We start from the raw sequence: 22,547 nt of genomic DNA, 5'->3' as shown, positions 1-22,547 counted from the left end.
ACAGTAAATTTTATTATTTTCTTCCTATATATTGCAGACGCTGTATTTGTCATCATTAGGAGGGCATAGCCTTGGAGACACAGTGCATAGGATTATTAAAAATAAGAATCTTGGAAGCAATAGTGTGTGGTCCTCATATAGTCTAAAGGGAAGAAAAGGAAAGCTACCATTTACTGATCTTCCTATCTGCAAAGTTGTCATCAGTAAGTGTACCTCAGAATTTCTTAGTTACAACATCGACTTACAGAATTATCTTAAGTAGTAAAATAATATTTGTTTCTACACAAATACACAAACCTGAGTAAAGAACTCAGGTTTGTATAGTTATGAAAAATGCAAATTACTTTTAAAATTTTGTCTTTTGCTGTGGTTGATGAAATTAAAACAATTAAATCTTGCTACCTTTGATATGTTTTGATTTCTCTAAAATGTAAATTGAATCTTGCTTACGTCATATGTTTTGGTTTCTCTACCCAAAGGAGCATTCTTAAGAAACTACAGAAAGGAAGATGAAATTAGTGAAGTCCTGAAGCATGCCCATAAAAGAAAAGGTGGCTATACAATACAAGGTGAGCATTGAGCTTGAATTAATGTTTAGGTATTCCCTTAATTTGATCATTTTTGATATTAAGGAATAAAGAATATGCATTTTGGTATTAAAGCAGCACTTCGATATCCATCATATTCCCTTCTCCAGTCTACTTTCCACTCCACTTGTACACAAACACTCCCATCAGTCTTGCCCTATTATCTATCACTCCACATGCTTCTCTCAGGTAAACCCTTTCCACTGCGCACATTCTTGCCTGTTCTTCCCTATTCTCAGTACCTGTTTTAGAGATGCTGTCAGGGTAGACATATTTCTTAAACATCTCTTACAACCCCCATATAAAAACCCCTCTTTTTTCATATGCTTTGTGATAAATTTTGATTCCTTTTAAGAAAAGTCAAGACTCTCAACTTTAACATCGTAATGTTGGCTCTTCCCACAGGATCCTGAGCCTAAAAGACCCAATTATTTAATAGCACAATTAAGAGTCATCCGATTCAGAAAACTATACTCAGTTTTTTGTTTTTTTTTTATCTGTCAATCCACCTTTGGTGTTTTCGCATGGTAACACTGCGTCCCGGGCTTTAAATAGTTACGCTATGTGTAAGTTTTGGGTAAATAAAAGGATATCTGGGTGTACATTTGCACCTGAAAAGAAGTGTTTTAATAATATACTGTACGCGAATTACACCGTTAATATTCGAAATGGGATACTATTTAAAGCCCGGGACGCAGTGTTACCATGCGCAAATACCACAGGCAGATGGACAGATGGGAAAAAACAGAGTATAGGCGCAGTTTAAATAAAGATAGAGTGCAAGATGTCCAGTGCCCCAGAAAGGTCATATACAGTATGAGGCCCTCCGCCCACACATACTCTTGTCATCATACTTCCCACTCTCTATACCACATAACCATCATTTACCACCTGCTACTACTTAACGCAGTCATTGTCGATGTGCAAGCGAATCAGCACAAATAAGTATACCTCTCTCCAAAGAACCCTCTTGTGCAAGATAAAATTCATGATGTTATAATTCATAACATATTTTTATTTCTTAACTGTTACCAGGAGAGATAAAATAGAGTACTACTATGAATCAGAGGCGATCTTCTTTTTGCAGAATATCTTTGTGCTTTATGGTACTATTTTTGTTATATATTTAGGGCCTAAGAGAAATGTTTTATTTTTTATTTATATATGTATGTATAGCCCATGAGATATGAATTATTTTTCACAAAACTATATTTATGCCTAACCTTTTTTAAAATTTTCTTTCCAAAAATATTTTTGCCCATGGAATGCACTATTTTCGGTTTTATATGCTGTTTACTCTTCCAGGAATATTCTTTTGGTTCAAATATATTTATATGTATATTATCTATGCCCTCTCTTGAATTTACATATCTAAATATTTTGTTATATACCAATTTATGGCCTACTTGGAAAGTGCTGTTTTTGTTAATATATATTTTATGCTCTTTATGGAATTCTTTTTTTTATTATTAATTAATCCCATTGAATTTATTCTTTTTTAACCTATAATTTTGAAAATGGAATGTACTATTTTCCTCATTGTATTTTATACCAATTTATGGCCTATTTGGAATGTGCTTTTTTTGTTAATATATATTTTATACCTTTCGTGGATTTTTTTTCCAGCTATGTTTATATGCTGTATACTGTTTATGACCTGGTAATATTTATTTTTCTTAAAACACATCATTGACTATGGTATGTACTATATTTGACATTGTATTTACTAATCTACGGCCTACTTGGAATTTGCTATTTTTATTATTGTATATTTTGTACTCTTATTGGAATTCTTTTTTTTCATCTATGGCTGTATACTATTGCTGCCCTTGAATCTAAATTTTTCTTGATACATATTAGTTTCCATGGAATATACTGTATTTTGTTACTGTATTTTGTACTCTGTTTTTCTGTTAATATATATTCGTATATATTTATACCTAGTCTTGGAATGTACCATATTTTTCTTTTATTCGTAAATATTCATACCCAGCCATAGAATGTACTAATTTTCTTTTGATATATATTCCCTTGTAGTATTTATACCCCAAACCCCCTTGGAATGTACTAATTTTTCTGTTAATATATATTTGTATATATTTTTATACCCAGCATTGAAATGTAAATATTTTTTTGTCAATATCAGCTAATTATGCACTGTACCTGATTATATAACATTTCCTTTGTTTACAAATGTCTCAATTGACATATACTATTTTTGATAGAATAAAATTGTCAATACTGAGTACTGTTTTTAATTTAGACTTTTCATTATCATTACAAGAACATTATTCCCAAGCGCTATGTTAATGGTTAGGAGGTGATATTTTCACGTAAATCTCTATGTTGCTTCCACAGATCTACGTTTATTTCACACACAAATGTAACGTGACCACAACGATTTCGTAATGTTGTGTTCATGTGGTGACCACGTAGATGTGCCAGCTGGGCACATAGAATCTATTAAAAAGAAAGAAAGAAAGGAAAAACTATCAGACAAATATTCGTAAATCGATATGACATCTGTATCTATGGCAATGTTTTGCTGGTCGCTATTGATAGTTATCGTACATCGTAGGAGGAGTTTTTAGTTTTGATTTTTAAAAAATTTTATATTTCAAAATTGAAATAGATTCTGTGTGAGATTATGTGACACATTCTTTATATATGTCAGTGTAATGCATTTTGTTTTTTTAGAAATTATGGATCTTTTGAGTATTAAGTATCCTACTAGCCATGGTGGGAGACAGACTTTGATTTCCTTTTAAATTTTATGATAATTTACTGTTTTTCCATCATGTCTGACATTAATAACTTCATTTAAGGATAGTAAAACATTTAAAGATTATTTTTCACCAGAATATATGAGATTCCGTATATCAAATATATAGGATAAGAATTGATAAATTATTGCAAAGGGTTTGTTGTCATACACCACATTTGTTCGGTTCAATTTCCAAAAGCCATTCTCTCTCTCTCTCTCTCTCTCTCTCTCTCTCTCTCTCTCTCTCTCTCTCTCTCTCAACACAAGTATTAAAATAGATTTAGAACTGAATTGTTTTGCATAATTAACGAATTAAGATTACAATAAACATGACAACCAAACCCAAAAACTTTAAAAAATAGACAAGAATTATATGGTTTTTATGTGTGGATATTGGTGTTGAAACCTGTTTTTTATTTTAAAGGTTTTTTTGTTACTTATTTTGGGTTGGTTTTGGCATGTAGCTATATGTAAACATCATAATGAAACCCCGAAATACTATAAAAGACCAAACCCCCTTCCCTACAACCTTAAAAACGACACATCCAACCCTAAAAAGTTACAACTTGCCTCCCAAAAATACATTCCAAATCCCACCTGAATTCCATAAAATCATATAAAACTATTTAAATGTACGAATAAACATAAAAAAACTCCCAAAACCTCATCAAACCCCACCCACCCTTCAAGGAAACCCGAAAAATACGATCCCAAATCCCCCTAAAATCATACAAAAAATAAATTTAAATTTAAAAAAACTTTAAAAAAGCCACAAAACACGAGAAACCACCCCTAAAATCCTCGATAAACCACCTCAAAACTACCTCAAACCCCACCCACCACTCAAAACAACCCCTTATAAAGACAACTCAACCCGAAAAATTACAACCAAAAATCGCCATAAAATCATATAAAAATAACTTGAATGTATAAAAAACCATCATTAAAAACTCACAAAAACCTTAAAGACCCTAAAACCCAACTCATAACCACCTCAAAACCCCAAAACCCCAAATAAACGACAATGAACCTAATAAAGGTACGACATCCAACAACAACCATAATAAAGCCGAAGGAAGAAGAAGAAGACGAAGAGTCGAAGACGAAGCCCAGCCACCCCAAACCATCGACCTCGAAGCCTTCACATTTCCGCCGATCTCCACCCGAATTCTGGATGAACCCGACGGGGAGTCGGTGGAATTAGCCGCCGGAGGATCGACCGATTCGACGGGAGGGAGAAATCGAGGCGAACAGGAGGGAAAGGAGGTGAAATAAGGGGGAGAAGTTGGGTGGGAAGAGTGTCGGGTGGTCGGTCTCGGGGGTCGCCATTGTACGAAGAGGAGGAGGAGGTTGGCGTTTGTGGTTTATTTTCAGTTGATTTCGTTTGAAATAAACCGGTTTGTGCACGTGAATTCGTAATCTTACCATAAGTTTTATACTTGACGGTTTTAATTACTATAACGGTTTGTATAAACCGTAAAGATGGTGCCCCGATTCGCCTTACGAATTCGAGGGTGTTTAGGGTTATTTTCGGTTTATTTATCGGCTTATGGACGTAAATTCTTTACCTTACAAAATATTTTATATTTGTTTAGATCCCTATCGTACGGTTTAAATAAACCGTAAAGATGGTTCCCCGACTCGCCGTAGGTATGAGGCCGATGGCTTTTTGTTTACTACCTAGGTTTATTTTGGGTTTAATTTATTTGAAATAAACCGGTTTATGTAGATTTATCGTTCATGTAATTTATTAGGTTTATTTGGGTTTAATTTATTTGAAATTAATCAGTTTATGTGGGTTAAAGTAAACCATAGGTAGGTAGGTAGCTATGAGGCAAATGACATTTGTTTCTTCAGGTTTATTTAGATTTATTTTGGTTATATTTTTATAAATAAACTGGTTCAGGGTTGTTTACACTTTACCGGGCCAGTTGCTCCCTACTTTGTTTGTTGTTGTTTTGGTATCGCGACACCCAAATCCATCCGCCACGGTAAGTAGCCTTACTGTAACCCCTGTGGTTAGCGCGCGCAGCGCAAGCATTAGGGTAAAACATCAAAGCAGGCCACGCAGGCCAGCTACCATCAGTGCAAGCCACCCTCCGAAAAAGTACATTATAACGCGTCCTGACACCCGAGATGGGCATCAGTCGCGACTTGTTGTTGGTGAGAAACGGAGCTAAAGACCTCTACTCTCCTTTCGAAGTAAGTATTTTCCCCAAAGTTAGAAATTAAGGCCAAATTTTAAGATTTAAACAGATTTAAACAGAGGGTACTGAAAATGGCGCCCACGGCAGTGGAAATCTCACCAAAACGCTTTAGAAATTTTTACTTACAACTAAAAATGTTTCGAAGATTGACGCCATCTCGATGTTTACGGAGTAGCTTGTGTCAATAAACTAACCCATTTCCTGTGATAAATCCGCACACCACTTGTACCCACAGACGCTGGAGCACTTTATCACAACAATCGAAACAAACGATTCTCATCAACAACAAGCCAGGCGTAAACAGCTGTTGGGGTAGAAGATGACGAGAAGCGTTCTCTTGGCTAATTTTTAAATAAGTAGTAAAACATCAATATTTTACATATTTATGATGATTAATTTGAAAATATTCGTTATTGAAAAAGTACTCGCCTCTGACTCAAATTTAAGTAATTATTTTTCTGAATTAGAACGTTCTTTCAAGTTCTGTATTATGACGTCACGACATCTTGACGTTTCGTACCTATTGTAAATAATTGCTATACTCACTGTCATTGCAGAACAGTTTACCAGTTATTCGTGCAGATTGTTATCAGCTATACATGTAATTGTTATAATCGTAATGCGCATATATATCTTTATTATTTACTTTTTGGATATATGAAGATGTTTTACTGCTGGATTATCGCCGTAGTGTGACGCAATCGTTTTCGGTCCATGGGCCTCTGTCTGTTTTTGCACCATAAGAAATTATGGGGCCGAATTTGCAATGACCAGAAAGTCGTTAAACAGAGGAAAGTTAGCATTGAGGGGCATATGTTTTTGACTGAGAAAAATACAAATTTATTCAATAGCTAGCTTGTAAAAAATACTTGGTTATAAAAACTTGATTGACAACTAAGCAGCATGTCTACTATGGGTTTCAGAGACAGTGCCAAGGCACGTTTTTGGGCAATACCTATTTCTGTAACGAACACTCGTAACAGAACGAGATTTTGCTATAGTGCATTACACCCAGTGCCGTAATTTATAAGGGTATCGTGAATCACTAATCGTAAAGAATAACGACACTTGTCCTTGTACCAAGAGACAAAAACTCCATTATGCAGAAATGGATACGAACACGCGTATAAAGCTCCACCTACCCTCTCCCCCCCACCCCCCCACCCCCCCCCTCCACCGCCATCCCTTTTCTTCTTCGTTCCTCCGCCGCCTTCCTTTCTCTCTCTCTCTGTTGCCATTCGGTATGTGTTGACCCTCCAAACTGGGTATAAGACTACACACAAAACGTTGAAATTGGTGAAATTAGGCTATGTATTGGAAGTATATATACATAAATATTAAAGCAATTTTATCATTATTGCATTACTATGACAACTAGAATTCATGGAAACAGTTTATAATAATGGAACGGCGTATGTGTGAAGCCTCCACTAATGTGGCAACGATGATTTTGCCATTCTTAGCATGCAAACATTAAAGCATGCAAACATTAAAGGTTACATTTATTTCTGGCATACGATTATTTAAGAAATTCAAAATACTAATAGACTGAAATCAATGAAAAGTGCTAGCAAAAACAAAAAAGCAAAAAAAAAAAAAAAACGTAGTCGTTCCTCTATGCACTTTTCCGTATTCGTTCCTCTATGGTTTTCGGCAGCCAGATGTACGAAAACGTTAGAAACATTTGATTTTATCTACGTTAGAAATATCTGTAATTTTTCGGGGTAATTTGGTTGCTAAAAAGGGATAATATACATGAATTAAATCAAAATTTTTAAATAACAATGTAAATTTAAACTAAATAACGAGTAAAGTAAACAGTTTAGGGAATAAAACTTTGCAGTTTCGTCGTCTGTCGTCGTCTGTCGTCGTCTGCTGTTTGTAATTGTGTTTTATGGCGCGCCGCGCTTAGAAACCAGGAACAGCAACGGGTTTAAAGTGCAATGTGGAGTGACTGAGACCAAAATGTGTATAATAACAATCAAATAAGCACTGTGGAGTTTCAGTTGTGATGGCAGTAAGGATAAAAACCGCCGATTACAAGGTAAGAATGAATTCAGTTCCAACCATAACCCCGGGAATAACAAGTTTCATACTTTCACTAATATAGGCAACAAAATGTTGTTTTATTGTGCTGATTACAACTGCAATCTTGAGTAAGATCAATAAACGTTACATACATACGCTAACATTGTTCAAATGAGTGCTGGGAAGGCTGGGGAAAGATGGTGTCCGTCACTGATGAGAACCGTCCATGAAAAACGTAGCCGCCATATTGGATTTCAAAACTGCCTTGAAAACATATTTTACGAAGAGCTCACATGCTTATTTTAGTTCGTATGGGGCTTTCATATATCACAATATGTTGACGAAACTTCAGTCTTTTAAATGGTATGCTTAGAGTTGCAATTGTATTCATGTTTCACCAATTAAATATCGAGTGAATAAGACCCGTCCACCGTGATGAGGGTTGGCCTGAACTGATGTTTCCCCCTACCTCTTGCCAGAACATGCCGTGCCTGCCAAGAATCTTTAAATATGCGGATAAGGCGCGAAGCGCCGTTCCGCCACGGCCTTACTGACAGCACACATAAATCGATCGTCGCGGATACGTAGTAGCTCCCTACTTTGTTTGTTGTTGTTTTGGTATCGCCGCCATATTGGTTTTGGTGTTCTTCCGCCGATTTCGGTCGGCGGTCGAGTGGGCCCGCTAATCTGTAAGTGCTCCCTGGTTCATGTTGCCATATAAGTCCTGTTTAATATCTTTGTGGTTTAAATAAACCCCAAGTTAGGTTAGGCTTTGGTGTAGAACTCTTCTCAGACAGATAGCTAGCTAGTAGGGTAGAACATCACAGCAGGCCAAGCAGGCCACCTACCATCAATGCAAGCCACCCTCCGAAAAAGTACATTATAACGCGTCCTGACACCCGAGATGGGCATCAGTCGCGACTTGTTGTTGGTGAGAAACGGAGCTAAAGACCTCTACTCTCCTTTCGAAGTAAGTATTTTCTCCAAAGTTAGAAATTAAGGCCAAATTTTAAGATTTAAACAGAGGGTACTGAAAACGGTCTCAAACGTAGTGCAAATCTCACCAAAACGCGTTCAACATTTTTACTTACAACTCGAGGTATTTAGAAGATTGACGCCATCTCGATGTTTACGGAGTAGCTTGTGTCAATAAACTAACCATTTCCTGTGATAAATCCGCACACCACATGTACCCACAGACGCTGGAGCACTTTTATCACAACAATCGAAACACGATTTCTCATCAACAACAAGCCAGGCGGTAAACAGCTGTTTGGGTAGAAGATGACGAGAAGCGTGCTCTTGGCTAATTTTTAAATAAGTAGTAAAACATCAATATTTTACATATTTATGATGATTAATTTGAAAATATTCGTTATTGAAAAAGTAACTCGACTCTGACTCAAATTTAAGTAATTATTTTTCTGAATTAGAACGTTCTTTCAAGTTCTGTATTATGACGTCACGACATCTTGACTTTCGTACCTATTGTAAATAATTGCTATACTCAACTGTCATTGCAGAACAGTTTACCAGTTATTCATGCAGATTGTTATCAGCTATACATGTAATTGTTATAATCGTAATGCGCTTATATATCTTTATTATTTACTTTGTTCCGACTAAGTACAAACCGTCGGTTGTCTAACAAAAGGATATCCGCGGGAACGCGCCGCCGCTACCGCATACAAAGAGTTCAAACTTGAATCGCTGTACCTGGGTCTGGGGTAACTGCGCGGGGTGAGCCCGGGCCAGCTTGGGTAGGTCATTGTGATACCATTCTTTTCGCGGTAGCCGTCGTGTCAACACCTACTCCTTCCGCCTTGACCCGACTTGAGATAAAACAACGCATGACTGCCGACTGTAGTCTTTCTTTATCGTGATATATCTTTGACATCCTGTGCTTGAGTGCTTCCCCAGTGCCCTTTTCCTATCCTTTTATTTATCCTTTAGTATTACCTAGCATCCTAACTTCCCTGTAAGTATGGAAGGCGGATCTATGGTGGGTTTTTCGGGGAGGATTTGTGTGTGTTTCCGATGGCATGCGTTGCGGTACATCTTTGCCTTCGCCAACCTCGGATCCTCATCTGTGGTGTATTGCTTGTAGGGTTTTGAATGTTCCCCTGATGCATAGTGTTCAACCTGTGCGCAGTGGAATAATGATCAGTGGAGGCTCTATTATGAGGCGCATGAGAGTGTTTTCAGTGACGCTAATGTTGATGCCGATAAGCCTAGGCCGACTACTGTGGGGCCTAAGGACGTGTGTGAGGGGGATAGTGCCCAATTGGAGAACACTAGGCCTAGTAATCCTTCCTCCTTATTAACGGGGGACCTAGTTAGTGAGCCTAGTGTCCTTCCCAAGAAACTTAGGCTAAAGAAACCTTCGTCGTCGGGGGCTAGGAAAGCAGGTAAGAGGAAAGAGCTACCCTAGGGGCTGGGATCCATGTTCCTGCCTCGAAGCGTAACAAGAAGGGGTCTGCAACCGAGAGCTTGTTCCCGCCTAGCCTAAAGGCCGAACTATCTAGGTATGACCATAGCAGTACCGAGACACAGCCGGGTGCCAAGGTAACCCCCTGTTCCTCTCGGGCACAATCAGTCCAGCCCCAGGAGGGATCCGGTGACGGACCTGATGCCTCACCCTCCTATCCTGAGGACAGTGCTAAGGAGCCCGGAACGGGACCCAACTCGCAGGAGCCGGAGGCCCCTCCCCTCCAGAAGTTGCGGCAACCCGACGCAAGAAGCCAGCCAGCCACAACGCTCGGAGGAGGAGCATCAATGGCGACCTTTCGATGCCGCAAGGCCTAGGTCGCGCTGAGAGACCAGTGCCAGCGTTGATGCCCGAAAAAGCTAAGCCTAGGCATGAGCCTAGTACCCTCCGCACCACCTCCATCAGTTAGCCTAGGTACAGTGGGGGCCCAGGTCCTCACTCTCCCGCACTGGACATTGCGAACCTGGTCAAACAGGCGGTGGAGGACTACTTAAGCTCCAAAAAGGAGGTTTCCCAGCAAGTGGAGAAGAAGAACACCAGTCTAGAGGAGTCTGCCCGTAGGATGGAAGAAGCCAGGAAGAAGTTCCTTTTGGAAAAGAAGTCAGAGGAACTGTTTCCAGATTTGGGTGACAGTTCTGACTCTGATTCCGAGCCCGATTCATGCTCCGAGAGGGGGAGCCCGATTCTGACCCCCGATTCGGACGGCAGTCAGACTAGCTCACCTGCGGAGCCCGAGCCCTTATCATTCAACCAGATTCTGTCGTTGATTAGAAGCGCCAATGGCCTAACAGAAACTGAGGAACTGAACCAGGAGTTTCAGTCAGAGGTGCATAAGGTGCTCAACCTGAAGAATTCACAGCCCCCCTCGGTCAGCCTCCCCTGGAGCAACCAGGTTAGGCTAGCCATGGCTAGAGCGTCCCGAGAAGCCACGACTTCACCAACTAGGGTATCTGAGAAACAGAGGTGGCTTCCTATCCCTGCTCAGGGGGCCAGCAGGTATTATAGGCCAACAGGTGACAAACTAAGGGAGTCTGCATATTCCAGGGACCTTGCAGATCTCTTAGATGTCAGTCTGGACGCCCTTCAGAAAAAGCACCTCTTGCTCTCTCCCGCAGAAACCGAAGGACTCATTCGCGCTCTAGCTCTGGCCCTCGCTACGAATTCGTGGATGGAACGTCTACTGGCAGCACTTCCGCAGTCTTACCCACCCGAGCTCCAGCGTGAGCAGCAGCAGAACTTGTCTTCGTTCATGCAGTGTGGGATCAAGACACTCTCGCACCAAAGCAGACAACTTAGCGGTCCTGTGGGCTAATTATGGAGGTGAAAAGGAGAGCGGAATTCCTTCAAGGAGGCCAAATCGCCAGTGGTGAGAGACCTCCTCCCGGACTTACGGAAAAACCCGCTGTTCCAGAAAGAACTTATTCCTGCGGAAGAAGTTCGCAAGGCAGCGGAGAAGAAGGAGCGATCTCTCCAATCTAGGGCTCTCTCCAATTCCGCAACCCCGGGCCATAGACCACGGCCAGCACCACAGATTAGCCAACAGGTAAGAGAACGCAGAGACCGGCTTTTCCCCGTGCGTAGCGAGAGGAGAAGAAACCTTACTCTGTGTCGAAGGACAAGTTCCATAGGGAGAAGACTCGTCCCTTCCATCAAAGGAGCGGAAGCAGAAGGGCAACAGAAGAGAGGGAGGTCCCCGCAAGAAATTCTAGGCCAGATCCTGCCCGTCAGCGGAAGGTAGGGGGTTGCTTGGCTGCAGTTGGCAAGTGTGGCAGCAAGCAGGAGCGGAAGATTGGACCCTGCAGGTTATCAAGTCAGGCTACCGTCTTCCCTTCCAGTCTACACCCACTCTATCCCCTACCCCATCCAAGTCCCTTCCTATCGACCGGACTCGGACCGCGGACGGGCCCTGGAGGAGGAAATATCCAAGCTACTTCAGAAAGGGGCGTTGGAAGAGGTTCAGGATCCAGGTCCAGGGTTCTACTCCAGACTCTTCCTGGTAGAAAAGGCACAGGGGGTTGGAGGCCGGTCATAGACCTTTCACCCCTCAACAAGTTCCTTTCTCTGACAAAGTTTCGGATGGAAACGGCAGACTCCGTTCGAGCTTGTGTCAGGGAGGGAGACTTCATGGCCTCAATAGACCTTCAAGATGCCTACTTCCAAGTCCCTGTTCACCCCTCCTCCAGAAAATTCCTCAGGATTGTCAGCAAGGGAAAGACTCTGCAGTTCACCTGCCTGTGCTTCGGCCTCGCCACAGCCCCACAGGTGTTCACCAGGGTCTTCAAGATAGTGTCAGTTTGGGCACACGCAAGAGGCATCCGTCTCCTCCGCTACCTGGACGATTGGCTCATCTTAGCCGAGACGGCTTGCGCAGTGTGCGGAGCACCTTCAGCTAGTTTTGTCATTCGTTCAGGAACTGGGAGTGGTGGTGAATGTCGACAAGTCGGATTTCACTCCCAGACAAAGGATGGTGGTACCTCGGATGACACTAGATTCATCCCTCATGAAGGCCTTCCCCTCGGAGAACAGGGTCTCCGGCCTAGTATCTCAAGTGCGGAGAGCTTGGGGCCCAGCCCTCCCACGGCAAAACTCTGCCAGTCCATCTTAGGACACATGGCCTCAATAGAGAGACTAGTGCCTCACAGCAGAAGGCGTATGAGCCGCTTCAGTGGCTGTTCAAGAAACAATGGTCTCCTCAGGAAGGGGACCCCAACAGCAAAATTCTTCTCTCCCAAGAAGTAAGGAAGTCCCTGGAGTGGTGGATGGTGCCTTCCTCCAAGGGGCATCTCTCTCAGTCCGAGAACCCCTGAGATTCTTCTCTTCACGGATGCATCAAAAGAAGGGTGGGTGGGGGGCGCACCTGACGGAGGAAGAAGTGAGCGGCCTGTGGTCGGAAGAAGAAGAAAGCAGCTCACATCAATGTCTTGGAATTGAAGGCAGTCTTCCTCTCCCTTCAGCACTTCCTGTCTCAACTCCAAGGGAAAACGGTGGGGCCTAATGTCAGACAACTCCACGGTGGTGGCATATCTAAACAAACAGCACAGTCTCACTGGATCTCTGTCGCCTGGCAGTACAAATCCAAGATTAGCATAGGAAATGGACATCACCCTCAAGGCAAGATATATTCCAGGCAAGAAAAATGTTTTGGGCGGACCATCTGAGCAGGAGGGACAGATAATCAACACAGAGTGGTCCCTCCATCAAGAAGTAGCAGATGGCCTGATAAGAGGTGGGGCTCTCCGTCGATAGACCTCTTTGCCACCGCTTGGAACAGGAAACTGCCAGTGTTCTTCTCCCCACTCCCAGACCCGCAGGCAGCGGGGAGGATGCCCTCCTGCAAGATTGGAAGAACCTGGACGCTTTACCGCCTTTTCCGCCTTTCCCCCCTCCTCCAGAAGATCCTTCGAGGAAGATTCGCTACTCGCAGAACCTGCGAGTAAACCTTAGTAGCTCCTTGGTGGCCGGAAGCCCCCTGGTTCCCAGAAGTGCTGGATCTTCAGTTAGAGGACCCGGTAAGCCTACCAGACAGAATAGATCTCCTCGCCCAACCCCCCAACAACGGATGCCTACCACCCAAATCCGTCGGCCCTCCGCTTACACGGGTTCAGACTGTCATCAAAATCCTCCAGCGATAGAGGTTTTTCCAGGCAGTTAGCTGAGGCCATGGCCAATCCTGTGAAACCTTCCTCAGGCAGATTGTACCAGGGAAAGTGGCGACGGTTTCAAGATTGGTGTCAAGATAAAGGCATTGCCCCAGACGAGGCCACCATCCCTCAACTAGCGAGTTTTTTCCACCACCTCAGGAAGGATAAACGACTATCCATATCGGCAGTGAGGGTTATAGAGCGGCTTTAAATCAAGTATTCGCGTTGAAAGGCATGGACCTCGCTGGCATCTCCAGCCAAATTTTGTTGCTCTTCAAGCACTTTAGGAAGACCTGTCCCCCCGAGAGAGCTACGGACTCCCCACTGGGTATGTAGCCTTAGTCCTGGAATCCTTGAGAGGTCCTCCCTATGAGCCCTTCATTCAGCTTCCTTGAAGAACCTCACCTTGAAGACCCTTTTCCTCTTAGCCCTGGCATCTTCGAAGAGGGTCAGCGAACTACACGCGCTGGTCCTACGAAGTGTCACACACCAGGCGTTGGAGGGAGATGGGGTTCTCGTTTGTCCTTGGCTTTGTAGCCAAGACTCAAGACCCATACAAGCCAGAGGAGATGTTTTCCTCTTTTACCATTTCTTCCTTGGGGGATTTTACCGGTTTTGACAAAGAGGAACTGATTCTATGCCCGGTCAGAGCCATGAAAGCCTACCTCAAGAGGACGAGACAGTTCAGACCGCTATCAAACGGCTGTTCGTGGCCACGGGGCAAGCAAAATCCGAAAGAGGTGGCTAAGAATACCATCTCCTTCTGGATCAGACAGTTATAAGAAGGGCCTACGGAAAACAAGGGAAGTACCAATGCCAAAGGTGAGGCTCACGAAGTTAGGGGCATAGGCTCCTCTATGCTCTTCAGGAAGAACCTCTCAGTGGGTCAGGTATTGAGAGCAGGCACCTGGAAGAGTCAAACCACCTTCACCTCCTTCTACCTACGAGAAGTTACGTTCAAATCTCTAGAAGTGTTCTCTCTGGGTCCCCATTGTCGCAGCCCAAGAGATCCTCTAGGCGTGTGGGTCACCCGCACTGCGTACCTCAATTTGGAAATACACACACACACACTCCCAGCAATTCGCTAAGTCTGGCCGAATGTAAGGGGTATGAGTGAGTTTTCCTGGTAATATCCTACGTATGACTGTACTGTCCATGACACGACTTGGCCACTACTGACTTACCTGGAGAGTAGAATGATGGCTAAGAATCCTTCAGGAACAGCTCTCTGAGTGAGTATTAGTACCATAGTTTAGGACACAACGCCGAGCCCCTTGGGTTCTCCCCTATTGAATCCATTACCGTGTAAAGTGGTCATGAGGAGTAGGGGGTCTGGGTTAAACATCAGGTCGTGTGAAGTTATTGGCGGCTCTTCAAAGGGGTACATTCAGGTCACTCACCTTCCCATCCTCAGTTCGAGTCTCCTTTTGTTAGACAACCGACGGTTTGTACTTAGTCGGAAACAAAAGTAATTTTGTCGAAAAATTATTTTTTTCCTATATACAAACCTAGGTTGTCTAACAGATTAATGGCCCTCCTCATCCACCCCCTCTTTGAGTTATGGCCCCCCTTTTGAAGAGTGTGTCTGTTTAGACTAAGTATTCTAACGGCTCAAAGAATGGTATCACAATGACCTACCCACCCAAGCTGGCCCGGGCTCACCCCGCGCAGTTACCCCAGACCCAGGTACAGCGATTCAAGTTTGAACTCTTTGTATGCGTATCGGCGTGGCGCGTTCCCGCGGATATCCTATTGTTAGACAAAACCTAGGTTTGTATATAGGAAAAATAATTTTTCGACAAAATTACTTTTTTGGATATATGAAGATGTTTTACTGCTGGATTATCGCCGTAGTGTGACCGCAATCGTTTTCGGTCCATGGGCCTCTGTCTGTTTTCGCACCATAAGATTATGGGGCCGAATTTGCAATGACCAGAAAGTCGTTAAAAGAGGAAAGTTAGCATTGAGGGGGCATATGTTTTGACTGAGAAAAAATTTATTCAATAGCTAGCTTGTAAAAATACTTGGTTATAAAAACTTGATTGACAACTAAGCAGCATGTCTACTATGGGTTTTTCAGAGACAGTGCAAGCACGTTTTTTGGGCAATACCTATTTCTGTAACGAACACTCGTAACAGAACGAGATTTTTCTTTAGTGCATTACCCCCAGTGCCGTAATTTTATAAGGGTATCGTGAATCAACTAATCGTAAAGAATAAAACTACACTTGTCCTTGTATAATAGACCAAAACTCCATTATCCAGAAATGGATAGGAACACACCAGTAAACAGCTCCACCTACCTCTCTCCCCCCACCTCCACCGCCACCCCTGTCCTTCTTCCTTCCTTCACCTTCCCTTCTCTCTCTGAAAGTTGTTGCAGTTTAAACTTATTTTCTATGATTTTTCCATCTATCTATCTATAATAGTAGTTTACATTGGTGGATATATCTAACGATTTACTCGGTTGTTACCTGCCCATTGACCGATATATTTATACACTGATCCACTCAACTCTCTCTCTCTCTCTCTCTCTCTCTCTCTCTCTCTCTCCTCTCTGTCTCTCTGATTCTTTTATCGTAATTCGAAAAAAATGAACAAGAAAATTATATTTGTTCCGATACGTAATACAAACCCTCGGTCCTTTAACAATAGGAAGTAACTAGCGGCAGCTGGGACGGTCGTAAGCTTCGAACAAGAGAACGGTAGTTAACTGCTTGTCCGATCGTGCGCGCGACGCCGCGCGCCCGAGAGGTGAGAATCACTTTTGCTTTCGGCCGCGGGTGTGAAGGACCGTGTTCGTCATCGCTCTCTGCGCTTATCGTCGTATGCTTTGTTTTATTGTGTTTTCTACTAATGGTTTGGTTTGACTTGAAAATGAAACTGTAAGTACACGTTTTCATTTTCATTACTTAATTATGATCAACATGGAGCTATCGCGCCGTAGAGACGGCGATTTCCGCTCTTTTCATGAATTGAGCCCTTGAATTATGTCTCGGTGCCGAGGGGGCGGGCGCACTCGCGCCGAGTCATGTATTTTGGGCGAAAGTGTGTAATTGAAAGATGTAAGTACTCATTTTTTCATTATATTTTTGCCCTGTGCGTTCGTTGCCGAGAGCTTGATTGCGCTCGGCAAGAGACCTCTTATTTTGTATGAATAGAATGCAATGAAAGTGGATTCGCAATGCAGTTTTTCTTTTTCATTTTCTTTATTTATTATTGCATCAAATTTAATTTTGGATCAATTTCCGCTCTACCCGGGTAATTAATCCTTACGATTTATTGCTAGTGAAAGTGAAAATAGCAAGTGCAGTATTGTTCATTTTCATATATATTTATGATAGCATTCATATTATTAATGGATCAAGTTTCCGCTCTTACCGGGAATTGATTTTTCCCTCTTTAAGTTCTATGAAGTGAATCGCAAGTGGCAGTATTCTGTTTCATTTTCATATTACTTTTCACTGCTGTGCGGGGTAGGGGAAGCGAGGTCTGCCAGGAATTCGTCGGAAAGCTCTCCCGCGACTCCCTTGGTATCCGATTCTTCGTCTTCTTTCCTGCCCCCCCGCTCAGCTTCCTCGTATTTTGTTTTTTGGGGTCTTCTTCCGTTCGGGGTGGGGCATGTCTCCCCCCCCCGTGCGTGAGGGAACCCCTCTTACTAATCTGTCTGTGCTACCGCAGGTGCTACAGCCATGGGAGACGACCTTGGACAGGTATGGACCACTGCGGCTGCAGGGCGTGCCTAGCATCCACGATCTGCTGCAGAGTCTAGCGAGGTCTGGGGCGGTGACCTTGGAGTGGTCTCCACTACAACCTTCACGGCCGCTTATGCTGCTTCCCCCCGCTGGTCTACACTCCCCATGCTGTGTCGGTGACGCCGTCTGCCGCTTCTAGGGCCGGTCGCCGCCAGTACCGAGGAGGGGTATGCCGCCACCGCCTGTGTTTGCTTCGTATTGCCTGCCCCAGACTTCCGCTGTTCCAGCAGCTCGCCCCTGGACCGGCCGCCAGTACCACGCTGGCTGCCGATGATTCTACGAGGCGATGGCTGGGCCTGCCGTACCTGTCGCTGATGTGGTTCCCGCTACTGGCTTGGCTGTCCCTCTGTGTTTTACCGCTGCCGCTGTTCCTGCCGCTCCTGAGCTGGTTGCTGTTCCTGTCGCTCCTGGTTCCTGCGCCTGTCCATGCTGGTCCTGCCCATGGTGTGTCTTCCCCAGTCCCAGGCTCCTTCCGGACAGGTGCAGTCGGGCCGTGTTGCTCTTCGGCAATAGCCCGACTCCGGCCTGGATGGAGGACCTGACGACTGTCCTGCGTGAGCTGACGAAGAAGAGGAAGGTGTCATCTTCGTCTTCGTCTATTGCTGCCGTCTTCCCCTTCGACTTCTAAGGCCCATAAGCCGAAGAAGAAGAAGGCTGCCTCCCCCCCTAAGAAGTCTCCTTCGGGAACTTCTAAGGGCCCGTCCCACCTCGGTGGGACTGGGGGGTCTTCTGCTGGTCCTCCTGCTCCTCGGGAGCGGGCCCGTCTCCCCTTCCGTAAGGAAGAGATAGACGGGGACCAGAGGAGTATCGGTTAGCTCTGGTTTATACTTCTCCTCGCCTGGTGCTAGCGGCGATGCCGCTACGCCAGGTTCCGGCTCGGTCTCTCGTTCGCGGGAGATCCCGAGTGTAACGCTCTCCCTCGGGAGACCGTGCAGCCAAAGTTTCGGCGCCAGAGTTCGCTCGGCGCCAAGACCACGGCACGGAGCAGAAGGCTGGCGAGAACCGCTCAGGTGACTCTCGCCAGGCCAGCGGCCGCTCTCGCAGCGACCACAGCTGGTAACCGGGTTTTGTTATTCCCCCTAAGAAGACTCCTTCGGGAACTTCGAAGGGCTCGTCACATTCCGTGTGACGGGGGGGGTTCTTCTGCTGGTCCTCCTGTTCCTTCGGGAAGCGGGGCCCGTCTCCCCTTCTGAGAAGAAGAAGAAGACGGGGACCAAGGGTGTGCTGGCTACCGCTGGTACACCCTCGCCTGGTCTTGGCAGCTCTGCTGCTAAGCCAGGTACCTCCGGCTCGGTTTCTCGTCCGTGAGAAGTTCCGAGTGTACGATCTCCTTCGGGTGACCGTGCAGCCAAAGTTAGACGCCTGAGTTCGCTCAGCGTCATGACCGAGGCACGGAGCAGAAGACTGTCGAGAGCCGCTCAGGTGACTCTCGCCAGGCCAGCGGCCGCTCTCGCAGCGACCAGCCGGTACCTCGGGTGGACGTGACGGTCTCTGACCGGCCACGGGTTAAGGCTGGGAAGAGGTCCCCCAGGTCCCCTCGACCGACGGTACCAGCCTCGGCTGGTACCAGCGGTTTGACGTGCCGCGAGGACGCTCACCGGTCTCACGGCGAAAGCTGAGCTCTGCAGGTCACCTGACCGCCGCTCCCACAGGGAACCGGGCGGATACGGTGACCAGCAGCAGCTCGTCTGACGCACGGGACCGGGGTCGACGTGCTCAGTCGAGCCGCTCGCCACAGGTGAGCGGCACGGCCAGGCCTGCAGATCGATCCCCACCGCAGGTTGGTTGATCGGCTGCAGCCCCCCACGTACGCTGGTCCTGCCAGCGAGCGGGGGGTGGGGGGGGAGCGTCAGGTCTGTCTCTCCACTACCTTCAACTTCCTCGGGCTACACCGGGAAGAGCGAGGTAGCTAGGAGTGATCGTGAGAGGTGCGCCGCTCACGATCCCGTCACGACGCCGCACGTGCCACGTATAGTCTTAGGACCAACCAGGACGTACGCGCAAGTGATTGGAGGCGACCGTCAGGGGGAGGGGAGAGGGGGTAGCGTCAGTTCTGTCTCTCCGATACCTTCAACTTCCTCGGCATACGCCAGGAAGAGCTAGGTATATAGGAGTGATCGTGAGAGATGCGCCGCTCACGATCCCGTCACGACGCCGCACGTGCCAGGTTGGTCTTAGGACCAACCAGGACGCTACGCGCAAGTGATTGGAGGCAACCGTCAGGGATCTGTGCTGGTCCTTCTTCTGAAGGAGGAGGGTCCTGGGAGCTGCTCTTGTTGGAAGGACTGGACGGTCCTACTCCTCAAGACGCTGTAACTTCCGAGATTCAGAGTAACTTTACCCAGGTTATTGCACTGATTCGTCAGCACAACGACCTGGGGGAAGGATCGCCGCTCCCACCAGCAGAGCCCATGTCTCTGCTCGAGTCGTTTCTGCCCGAGAGGGAACCCAAACCGACGGTGGGTATGCCGCGATCGGAGCTTACCGATTCTGTCTTGAACCAGAGTCTCTCGTCTCCGGACAAGAAGGCTCTCTCAGTTCTGGCCGGTCGATCAAGCTACTTCCACCTCCTCTACTGCGACAGCGGCGTTTCTACGTGTCTTCGGACACCGTATTTAAATACTCCTTCGGTCCTCCTGAGAGGTTTCGACCTCGACGAGGACTGGAATGAGTCGGAGGACGGTATCGGCTCTCTCCTGTCAGGTGTCGATCAGCCCCACCCAGGACGACGTTCACAGTGGCGGCAGACCCTTACCTACAGTGAGAGTTCGTAACCCTCCTCGGGGAAAACGTTTTCTCCTGACGATACGTTTTCCCAGACTCTGAGAGGCCATCGCCGCAAGGCGATGGCTGCTCCTACTCTTCTCCAACTGCTAGTTCCACTGGGAAGGCGAGCGAGTATCCAATTCCTCCCCCATTCCCTCTCTCCTTACGGCTACGAGGGAAAGGGGTAAGGATCCTACAGAGATTTCTCTGTAGGATCCCACGTTGGGGACTGCGCTACCAGGGGGCACTTCGGGTCCTACCTGACGTAAGCCCCCGGTTCGTTGAGGAGGGATCCTGCCCCATTCTCGATTTCTACGGGAATCGAGAGGACCACCAGCCGATATCGTTTGACGAATTCGGTGGGGGTTTCGCAGACTGCTTAGAATTCTACGGAATTTCTAGCGCATTCAGAGTGTTTTAGAGTTTCTTACGATCTCCAAACACTTCGGCGAGACCACGGTCCAAAGTGAGCGAGACGAGAATCCCCGATATGTTACACGATAATCGGGAACCTCGCCTATGCTCGAATTCCTGGAATTCTAGCATTAGGAAGAAGACTGCTGCTGAAAGAAGACTATCTCACAGTAGGCGACCAACCTGGAATAGAGAAACGGACGGGAACTATCCAGTTTGGCTGGAACTATCGTCTTAGTATTCTGTTCACCATTGAAGCTTTCCTCGAGGAAGACTTCTCCTTCACTCTCTTTAATAGAGAACGAAGGTGGTCGATCTCCAATCCTTATTTTGTTTTTCTTGAAGGAAAGAATTTAGGATGGAGATCGTTGTTCAGAATCCTACAAATATACTACGTATATTAACCTCGCGACATGATTCTGCTAAGCAGTTGAATGGTCCCGAGGGTAGGCGCATATCCTGGTTATTCTACGGATTGCGACTTAGACGAAAAGTATTCTAATTGAACTGCACCCGGGTTGCCTGCAACCTCCCAGGAGTTTTTCCAGTTTCAATTTTATATACTTATGGTGTTGTCACAACAACGCCATTTAAGCTTTTATATTTACCGAAATTCGTTTCGCTTAAATATAATTGCTCGAGCATATCTTTTTATGCTCGGTGGTTCTAGCCGAACGCATTCCTTCGTGGAAAGGATTACTTGGCAACTCAGGATGACGAGTCAGCGACAGCTACTGCGTATTGAATTGCCCGAGGCATTTCAGTATCAGCTGCCGCTTTGAGATAGACGGTTGTTTATGTATTTCTCACCTGCTTTGATTGAATAACAACCGTATCTCTGCCCAACAATCACGGACTTAAGTCTATGAGGGGGAACGGGGATTCTCGCATACATGAATGACCATCTACTGCTGAGAAACGCTAGTATTCATCGTCTTCGGTATTGCGAGAATTTTTAAACAGAGATATCTATTCGACTCTCATCTTTCTGTTTACCGCACGGTAACAGAATTCTGTAATAGTCTCTTGCTGCATCGTATCCCGATAATGCGAATGATTTTTGCGGAATCTGAGTTTGTCCTCAAAATATCTTGTATTCGGAGGTGTACAATTGTTCATTGTTCACCGGCATTAGCAGATGTATTGAAAGACATCGCCTACTCCCCACACCTGCCAGCTCTACTTCCAAACGTTCAGCCCCTGAGAAGCAGTTCTTCAAGCGGCTCTCCCCTGTGTTTCATTACTGAAGAATGCCCCGCTTTCATTGCACAACGGACAGCAATGAAATGGCGGTTAGCGTTTTCAGTCATTTGTAAGCACAGGTTTAGAATCTTGAGATTCCTTCTCTCGATTCAGCTGGAAGACGTAGGTTGCATTCATTGCCTACCTTCGTCTTCAACGTCACATAGTGTTGTTTCTCCTTAAGCTGAGATTCAACGTCTATGAGATTTTCTTGCCATCAGGGACCTCGGTCCTTTTGAAGGCAATTGACTTTCGCCTTTTGAGCTTATGCATTAAGAGAATCATCGCCGCGCCGTCCGGCATCGGTGACTAACAAATATTTTATTTGTTTGGTCTCTCAGCATAACTCTTTAAAGGGCGAAGGTCACGTGACTTACCCGGATGCTTGGACAACTTGCCTCTACTGATTCCGAACCAGTCAGTCGGCAGCTGTCAGAGCGCCCGAGTCAGTTACGAACTATGCTGTGGACTTAGTTCGGTTGTTCCAGAGCAATCATTACTTCGTCTTAATAGCTTGTCAGTATGAGTACTGTACATAACCAAAGTCGAGAAGAGGGATAGGTCATACGACTATTCCCTTCGTTTTCGTCTTAGGTAACTGCATGACTTCTCTTGAGAAGTCAAGCACAAAGGGATGGGGATTTGTGTCGCTCGA

At 45.4% G+C, this 22,547-nt stretch overlaps 1 protein-coding gene across 1 annotated transcript in view; it reads left to right on the top strand.

Annotated features, from left to right (window-relative positions):
• Positions 1 to 4,431: 4,431 nt before the first annotated feature.
• The window catches only part of LOC135204818 (mortality factor 4-like protein 1), a gene marked incomplete in the record, with an annotated part of 82,450 nt that continues 64,334 nt past the window's right edge, over positions 4,432 to 22,547 (top strand). Inside the window, 1 exon segment of the mRNA XM_064235007.1 lies at positions 4,432 to 4,700.

The sequence above is a fragment of the Macrobrachium nipponense genome, chromosome 47, assembly GCF_015104395.2.
Source record: "Macrobrachium nipponense isolate FS-2020 chromosome 47, ASM1510439v2, whole genome shotgun sequence".
Taxonomy (NCBI): Eukaryota; Metazoa; Arthropoda; class Malacostraca; order Decapoda; family Palaemonidae; genus Macrobrachium; species Macrobrachium nipponense.
Note: the sequence above shows the minus strand (reverse complement) of the source record. Positions and strands in the feature narration are given on the sequence as shown.